Raw genomic sequence first — 9,271 nt, 5'->3', positions numbered from 1 at the left:
AGCTATTATGTTTGGAAAGGATTTTGGGGTTGTCAAAGGAGAGAGAGAAGTTGTTACTGAAGTTTTGTAGGAGCATCTGACCTTTATACTCCGAGATCTGAGGGTGATATCAGTTTGAGCAGCTAGAGTCATCGGCATTGTTGGGATTCAAGATCAGCAGATTTATTATTGGAACGAGAGAGGGTTTGGGAATCCTTCAATTCTCATGTGTTGAGCGGACTTAGTTGAATCTAAGTGGGGGAGAACCATTCATATATCCATATGGGAGCGAGTGTGAGACGAGGATGCGTTTCGCATCCCCATTAGGGGAGGGAGGGAAGCCTCATGGGCTGTCTGAATACAGGATGCGGTGGGATGGGAGTTCGGAAAACTCCCCAACGTTTAGTTCGCGTCTTCTTTACGTTTTATAGCAGGCTTTAGGGGAGGGAACCATGTAGTGTTCCAGTCAGTATTTGAGTTCAGTTGGGAGGATAGACCGCGTGGGTGCTCAACTTTGAGATGCGTTTAGATTGATAGGTGAGCTATCGGGTCATGGGCATCGATCATGTAGTATGAAAGTGTTGTAAGACTACGAGGGAGTCGTAGCATTCACTAATGGATTGTTAGGGTGAAGGTGTTGTACGACTACGGGGGAGCCGTAGCATTCACTGTGAAAGTGTTGTAAGACTACGGGGGAGCCGTAGCGTTCACTAATGGACAGTCAGGGTGGAAGTGTTGTAAGACTACGGGGAGCCGTAGCATTTACTAATGCTCAGATAGCATGGGAAGTGTTGTAAGACTACGGGGTAGCCGTAGCATCCACGATTTCTTTCGGAAGAATGGGGCTAGGGTAGACCAGTTCGCAAGGTTGTGGGGAAGCCACAGCTTAGGTAGAATCAGGATCGGAGGTGATCATCCGATCGGTTATCCGTGGGCGAGGCCGGATGGTCATGGGAATTCGGAATGGAACTGGTAGAGACTGTTGAGTCAAGGGTGTGGATCTTGAAGTTGCAGGATCTTGTGGATAAGTGGTACGTGACGCAGTAGGGCTACGGTTGGGTTGTCCTGATATTTGATCTTTTGGGAACCTGGTGGTTGGACCGGGTGAGAGACTGGTAGTCTCGAGGTAGTAGCAAGGTATCGACTCATCTCGGAAAGGATTCCGAATCGGGGTCGCGCATATTTAGTACATGATTTTGTTTCAGTGAAATGAGATTTGGGAGCTTAAGGATGTCAAGGGCATCAAATACAGGTTATCAGGGTAATAAATGAGTTTGGCTCGATGGTAGCTTAAGCCATCATGATGTGTCTCGGGCTGGTTCCATCAGTAATAGGACCACAACATGTTGGAATCAGGAAATGGCAGAATGAAGGAGAATGGGAATGACGGAAGACTACCGTATTCGGGTAGCACGACCTATTGTATTGGATTTAGTGGCGAGAGGTTGTCGAGTTACGATGATTGGATGTGTCAGAAGGATTGACGGAGTCATGAATTGCAGTAGGGCAACTACTGCTAGACGAGGTCGCTTCGGAGGTCGCGTAGGGCGAGTGTGTGGTTGCTGGTAGGTTCAGCAATCGGGTAGGTGCCCGTTGTTCCGGACAGTTAGCAAACCAATTAGGACCAGGGAGGTCCCGGTGGTTCTTAAGGTAAGCAGATGTGAGCAAGTTGCAAGAAATTCGTTCATCTTTGGGTTCTAGAACCCTACGAGGTTTGGTTTCGATTGCCTTGGAAAGGCTATGGTATGCTCGGGGCTGTGGCCATAATGCTCGAATTATTTGGTGTAGGAATGGTAAGGAGTGATTTGGAGGACGAAATCTAATTTAAGTGGGGGTGAGTTGTAACACCCAGTTTAGAAAGTGTTCGATTGTGTCTTCGGAGGCCAAGGGTATAAGCGTAATCTGACGATTCGGTATTTTATGGGTCTCGGGTTTTATTCGAAAGGTTTTAAGGCTTCGGGTGTAGCTAGAAGCGTAGGGATTCTTTCCACCTTTTCGTGGATATAAAGTTCATCGGAATCGAACTTAGAACGAAGAAGTTATGGTGTTTTGAAGTTGTTGGCAAAATTGGTCCTTGAATGGAAAAACTTGCATTTCAGCCCATGCATGCAAGCTGGCAGCCAGGTAAGTACGCCCAGCGTAAGCTGGGGCACGCCCAATGTAGTGCTGATTAATGAATCGCGGGTACGAGGGACGTACGCCCACCGTACAGGGAGTACGCCCAACGTACGTCCAGGATCTCCAAAACCCTAATTTTTAGGGTTGACTCACTATTTAAGCACCTTAAGTCCATGGGGGTGCGCCTCCCTTTCACTCTCAGAGCCTTAAACCCTAATTTCGAGTGGTATCTTCATCCAAGAGTGTTTTGAGCTTTGTGGGTGCATTTTGGGTGGTTTATGGTGCATTTTTCAAGAAGGTGAAGCTTGTTGCAAAGATGGAATCAAGGAGGAGCTTATGGATCTAGATTTTGGGACTCATTCTCAGCTTAATGAAGGTATAAAGCTTTAATCTTGATCATTCATCTCTTAGATCTCTCATTTGTCAGTTTTAGTTCATTTTGGTCCCAAGGATGAAACTTTATGGTAAAAATCCGATTCTTAGGCTTAGAGTTGCCACTCTCAGTGTTAAATGAGTCCCTAAGGCAGAAGGTTGCCATCTTGGAGGTCTTAATGGGTTCATGCATGAGTTAAGACCATTTCCATGGAAGTTAGTTGTCACATTACAAGTTTGGGCTCTATTGGTGGGTTGCAAGCCACCAAGTGAGGGACTTTATGGTTTAAGACGTTGAAAAGGACTTGGATCTGTGTTTGTAGCTTCTGGAGTGGATTATTAAGCACTTAATGGGAAAAGTGGCTTAATAGAGGAGTACGTTGGGCGTACATGCAGGTACGCGCATCGTACACTCCATTCAACCAGTACGCTAGCGTATAGAGGAGTACTCCCCGCGTACTCATCACTTGTGGGCTTGGAGTGTTTTAGGCCTCGGGTTGTGCCATGCTTTGGACTTCGGGTCTTTTGGCCATAGTGGGCCATCAGAAGTCAGATAATATGGGCCAAGAATATGTTTGGACTTTAGGATAGGGTCCAATAAGGGTTTGGGCCCAATTTGGAAAATTGGGTCATTAATGGGCCTTAATGGATTTTATGGTTTGGACCTTTTGTTTTGGGCCCTGTTGGGCCATCAAGTTTTGGGGTTGATATTTAGTTGTAGACTATTGGGTTTGGGCCCAGTTTAGAAATTGGGCCATTAAAGGACTTATAGACATTATAGTGCCAGGCTTTTGTTTTGGGATTGGGCCTTAGTTTTGGATCATACTGTGCCAGGATTATAGATGGGACCGAATTGCTAATTTGGGTATATTGATCAATATTGATAGCTCAGGAAGTGGACAGGGCAGTAGCTAAGGATTTCTTTCAGGAAGCTTCTGCATTCGAGGTGAGTCTTCTCACCATACGAATGGGTCTAAGGCACCATGGCGTGATAGTTGGATATGTGATATGTCGTTAGAACATTTCTATGAAAGACCCTGGGAGGTTCCCGAGGCAGTATAATTAAGACCATGTGGAGGTTCCCATGGCATCTAGTATAAGTCCTTGGAGGGTTTCCTGGGATTCTTAGAATGTTGATTTGTTAGCTCGTATGATATTGCATGACTTGTGTAGCCCGCGTGGGGGGTTCCCGCGGCAATTACCAAGACCACGTGGGGGTTCCAGTGGCGGCTAGTCAAGACTACGTGGGGGTTTCCCGTGGCGTTCGGTGTAAGACCTTGGAAGGTTTCCATGGCTTCCTTATATATTGTATGCATGGCATATGTGATATGTATAGCTGTTTTATAGCTAGTATGATATGTGGTATGCGGTAGAGATAACTTTTATAGCTAATATGATATGTGTTATGTGGATTGTGTGTGTGGTATGCTCTGGGGGACTCGCTAAGCTTTGTGCTTACGGTTTGCAGTTTTGGTTTCAGGTATCATCGATTCGGAAAAAGAATGGCTCGGATTGATCGCAGTGCACACACTTATGGATTCCGCAACGAATGTTTTTGGGAGGAACTCGGATATATGTTTTACTTAATGATGATTTGAAATGTTTGAGATAAATGGTATCAATGTTTTAGCTATATTAAAATGAAATTTTTACCCTTAAGTTTTGGGTCGTTACACACATAACAGGTTTCGTACAAATAGATGCCAGAAAAATTCTATTGAAAGGAAGAAGAGAATAATACCATAGATGGATCAGGAAATACCTTATGCTACATGATCCTAAAAGTACCGATTTAAGAAGATTAGGAAGGAAGAAAGGGTAAATTGATAGAGCATATATATAACTGGAGAAAGAGAGACATATACATATAAATCGAAGAAAACGAAAGATACATATACTAACCTCAAATATTGAAATCGACAATGCTTGATAAAAAGAAACACAAGTTGTCGATAATACACATGTAGTACTTATAGGCATATATGTAGATATCATATTCAAAATAAGAGACGATTGGTTGCTGATTTTTCATCATAATGGAATAAATTCCTTCCATGTAGCAAAATATTTCAAATAGTTTGTCCAACAATGACTTTTAGAGATGGGTGGTAGAATCACAATCGAATAACCTCAAAAACAGATATATAAAATGGAAGCAATTTCCTTTTTCAATTCTTTGAAACTTAGGATGGTGGCGGTGGTGATTTAGGGTTTCGCGAGATAGAAGACGGAGATGAAGGAACATAATACAAACTTTGAGAAGTGAATGGAGAGAAATTTATGGGATTCGTATTTTCAACCTTTCTAAACGTAAATTCAAAAAGTCAAATAGATTTTTAAAAATTGATTTAAGATAGGAGGGTATGCAATAAAGGAATACGAATACGAAATGTAAATTAACGGAGGGTATTAAAGTAATTTAACAATCAATGAAAAATGAACTGTGGGAATGACATGTCATCAAAAGGTTTCTTTTATTAAGATAGATGATAACTTATTAGTTCTTAATACCTTATTTTTAAACTTATTTTTAAACATAAATCTAATATATTTATAATAAATACCATTTATTTCCCAAGCGGGGATTAACATCTCCTTCAACAACCATTAATATATATATATATATATATATATATATATATATATATATATATATATATATATATATATATATATATATATATATATATATAGAAAATGTTGTAGCTACTAAGAACGATCTAATTGATTTCCACAATCGAACTCCCTCCTATATATGCCCAGATTGGCGAGTTGACGTCCCCAATTCATAGTTGAAGCAGGGTTACAAGTGATTCAGAAGCGGTGAAAAGTGTTATAACATATTTTTACGGCTTCAAATTTAATGAATGGATAAAAAATATTTATGGGATTGCTGCACTACACCCATCATCGACCCATATACATCCCTACCTCTTTACCGGTTTCTAATCTGTAGTATAAAATTAGAAGATAAAAAACCTTAGCTAGGTTCAGGAACTGAAACAGCTGTATGTGCTCGAAAAAACGTTTGGTGACAAAAATAAAGAAATAACCACTTGTTTACCCGTATGTAGGTTTATCCGTTTTACATTCGTTTTGAAGTCATTCATAGATTCCTAGATTTAGATAAGGAGTGTCTGGTTGATACCCTAACGTTTTTTTTTCGAAATTTTTTTTTTCAAGAGAGACTGTAGATATGCTGACATGTTTGTCTTTTCATATAAACAACCCTTTAATAATTAACATTCTTTCCTTTGTGGTTTCGTAGAATGTACAAGGAATGTGTCTATAAAAGGGAAAGCCGAAAGGAGTATGAAGCACACCAAACCAACATGGCTTCTTTGAACTTTACTTTAGCCACCCCCACCACCTCTTCCTCCCCGTTCTTTTCACAAACAACCACCAAACAACGACGGTTGAAGACACATGGTAAGCAAACCCATCGCTTCCAAGTCTCACGCAACGTCTCATCAAATAACCATGAAAAACCACTCACCACAAACCCTCAACCACAAAAACTTATACTACCACAAACATCACTCGACTTGCAGAACGTCGACAGAAGGAATTTGCTCCTGGGTCTCGGCGGAGTCTACAGCACCGTCAGCTTGTCCGGTCTGCCACCGGCCTTTGCAGAAGCTATCAAGGCTCCGTTCAATCAGCCTGATCGACCATGCAAAGATGCCGTATCCGGCTTCGACAGCATTAATAAAAAGCTACTTAGACCTATTGACTGTTGCCCTCTGTCCAAAAATGTCCCGGAGAGTGATTTCAAGTTCCCTGATGAATCAAGCCAAACTCGAATCAGATATCCACTACACAAACTTCCACTCGGGTATCTAGATAAATATATGGATGCGATTCAGAAAATGAGGGATCTCCCAGACAGCGACCCACGCAGTTTCAATAACCAAGCTAAAGTTCATTGCGCTTACTGCAATGGCAGTTACACACAAAATAATAAAGAACTCCAGATTCACAACTCCTGGCTCTTCTTTCCCTTCCATCGTTGGTACCTTTATTTCTACGAGAGGATACTGGGAGATCTCATTGGTGATCAGACATTCGGGTTACCCTACTGGAACTGGGACAACCCTGAAGGAATGACAATTCCACACTTCTTCGTAGAGAAACAGTGTAACAACTACAAGGTCGAAAACGGAGAAAACCCTCTGTATGATGTGTATCGGGACAAAAGTCACATCAGGTATGAAATGATCGATCTTGACTACTCAGGGAAAAACCGCGACCTTTGTTACGATCAGAAAGAAATCAATCTGGCTACTATGAATAGGCAGATGATGCGCAACGCCTTTGATGCAACAAGCTTCTTCGGTGGCAAATATGTAGCTGGTGATGAGCCCATTCCCCGAGGAGATAATGTAGTTGGATCCGTGGAGGCTGGTTGTCATACGGCTGTTCATAGATGGGTTGGGAACCCTGATCCAAATGGGAATAAGGAGGACATGGGCAACTTCTACTCTGCGGGGTATGATCCTTTGTTCTACGTCCACCATTCTAATGTGGACCGAATGTGGACTCTTTGGAAGCAAATGGGAGGCAAAGAACCGACAGATACTGACTGGGAAGACGCGTCATACGTGTTTTACGATGAGAAACAAAATCCCCTACGTGTCTACAACAAACAATCGGTGGATTTGAGCAAGCTTAAATACGAATACCACAGCTCAGCCACTCCATGGACGGATAGACCACCAAGATCACGCTGCAACAGACCCGATTACCCGAAGAGAAACAACACAAAGGACTTCCCATATCAGAAGGACCCGCCAGAAAAGTTGACATTAACCGACACTGTGAGGCTTCGAGTAAAGAGGCCTCCTGCTTCTAAAAACAGGAACGCTGAGCAAAAGAAAAGTGAAAAAGAGATCTTGTGCTTCATTGGAATCAGTTTCGATTGTACAGAGTCTGCAAAATTTGACGTGTTTGTGAATGATTGTGACGAAGAACAGATCACCCCGTGTGATAGTGAGAATGTGGGTTCTTTCGCGGCTGTTCCACATGCTAAAGGCATGGCAATGGGTTGCAAGTCTGGGATGAGGTTTTCGTTAACAGAGTTGTTGGAGGAAACAAAAGCTGAGGGGGATGAGTTTATTCGGGTGACAATTGTGCCGAGGACACCCGGCAAGAATGTCACCATTGATGCTATCGAGATCCGGTTGATTCCAGTTCTTTAAAAATAATCGAAATGATCGAATGCATTGTTGATGGATTCCGCAATCACGAAATGAATAAGTTGGAGTCTGTGTAGTTCGATAAACGTTGTGATTTCTAATGCATGTTTTATTTAAATGGAAATTTGTTTTAAACAAAAGTCTCTTTATTTCCTCTGAATTTTGATCAGTTAATTTTAAAAGATTTTTCATGCAAATCCAGATAATTATGTTTGGAAAAAATTACCTTCCTTACATCTTAATGATGAATTCATAAATTTTTTATTCCTTTAAAGTTTTTTTTTTTTTCACTTAATTAAGTTCTTTGAACGACATTCATGCCAAATTTATGTCTATGTCCATATGTTCTTAACAACTCAACGATTGGTGATAGGTATACCCATAAATGGTGAAAATTGAATGGATGTTATTCTAAAATTTAGTCCCATTTTTTTTTGGACTATTTTGCCCCTGATGCTTCCGTGATGATGTCTACCCGTGGTCCTAACTCAAGCTGCATGGACCTTAAAAGTAGGACGCTATGTTGGTGAGAGATTCAAACTTCATTGTTTTGTTCAAGCTTGTTTCCTCGACCAATTCCACAAGTGAAGATTCTCTTGGTGTAACCCTTGATTATGTATTTTGTATTATTTATCCAGCTTCGTGTTGACTTTTAGTTAAAAAATCTATGTTCAAAAAGAAAAAGAAAAATGTTTAGCAACGATTTTTATAGTGTTGTCATCAAATTAAAACATTCTAACATTATTATTATAGTGTGGTTAACCTGTAATTTGCGATTGGATAAGTCTCTCAATATACGGTTCTCTTGATTTGCTATTGGATGTTGGTTATGGAGGCCTAGGTAAATGTAATGTATGTATATATATTAGATGTAGGTTTACTGTTTACAGGACCGGCCCAAAGATAGGTCGCCTGGCTCGAAATCTGATAGGCCCATAAGGTTTTCCTCCAACACAGCTACACCTAAGATTTGCAATTAGGTCCATAAAATTTAAAATAGTAAATGTGGGTTTAAAGTCTTGAAATAACAAGTATTAAATGAGTAATTATGTGTTGATTACATAGTAATTAAATGAGTAATTATGTGGGTTTAAAGTCTCCCAAAAAACGGTTTTCTTAGGACCTGATTACAAGATACCTTACATAGCAATTATGTTTTGAAAGAGTATAGTATATAGCTGTATGGAGAAAAATTGTTGTGTACGGATCAGCTCGTGGTTATAATATGTGGGCACAATGGATGAATAATTTAAAAATAATTTTAATTAAATTAGAACTTAATTATGGAGAACTGAAAATAAAAACTATAATAAATAATAAGTATATATGTTTTGTCATAATATTATAATGACATAATTATCGGTTGAAATTAGGAAATGACAATGGTTTGAATATCCAATTGGCATTTTGTAGGGCTGACAAAATTATATCACGGAAAAATCAACCAACATGTTACCAACCAACCAAGAAAGTTAGTAGCCAATATATTTGATAACGAACATGTTTGGGCGTATTAATTAGTCGATAGTTATCACCACGTTAAAACAGAAAATTAAAACGTTACTTTAGTTTTACTTCAGTAGAATTCTTTTGTAAATTAAAAGTTC

The 9,271-nt window shown here is 40.3% G+C and overlaps 1 pseudogene; it reads left to right on the top strand.

The window, feature by feature from the left end:
• Window positions 1-5,752: 5,752 nt before the first annotated feature.
• Window positions 5,753-7,804, top strand: LOC145137667 (polyphenol oxidase I, chloroplastic pseudogene; annotated as a pseudogene).
• The last annotated feature ends 1,467 nt before the right edge of the window (window positions 7,805-9,271 follow it).

The sequence above is a fragment of the Lactuca virosa genome, chromosome 9 (genome assembly GCF_052849685.1).
Source record: "Lactuca virosa cultivar CGN04683 chromosome 9, Lactuca_virosa_CGN04683_v6, whole genome shotgun sequence".
Lineage (NCBI taxonomy): Eukaryota > Viridiplantae > Streptophyta > Magnoliopsida > Asterales > Asteraceae > Lactuca > Lactuca virosa.
This window is presented reverse-complemented; position numbering and strand designations above follow the sequence as displayed.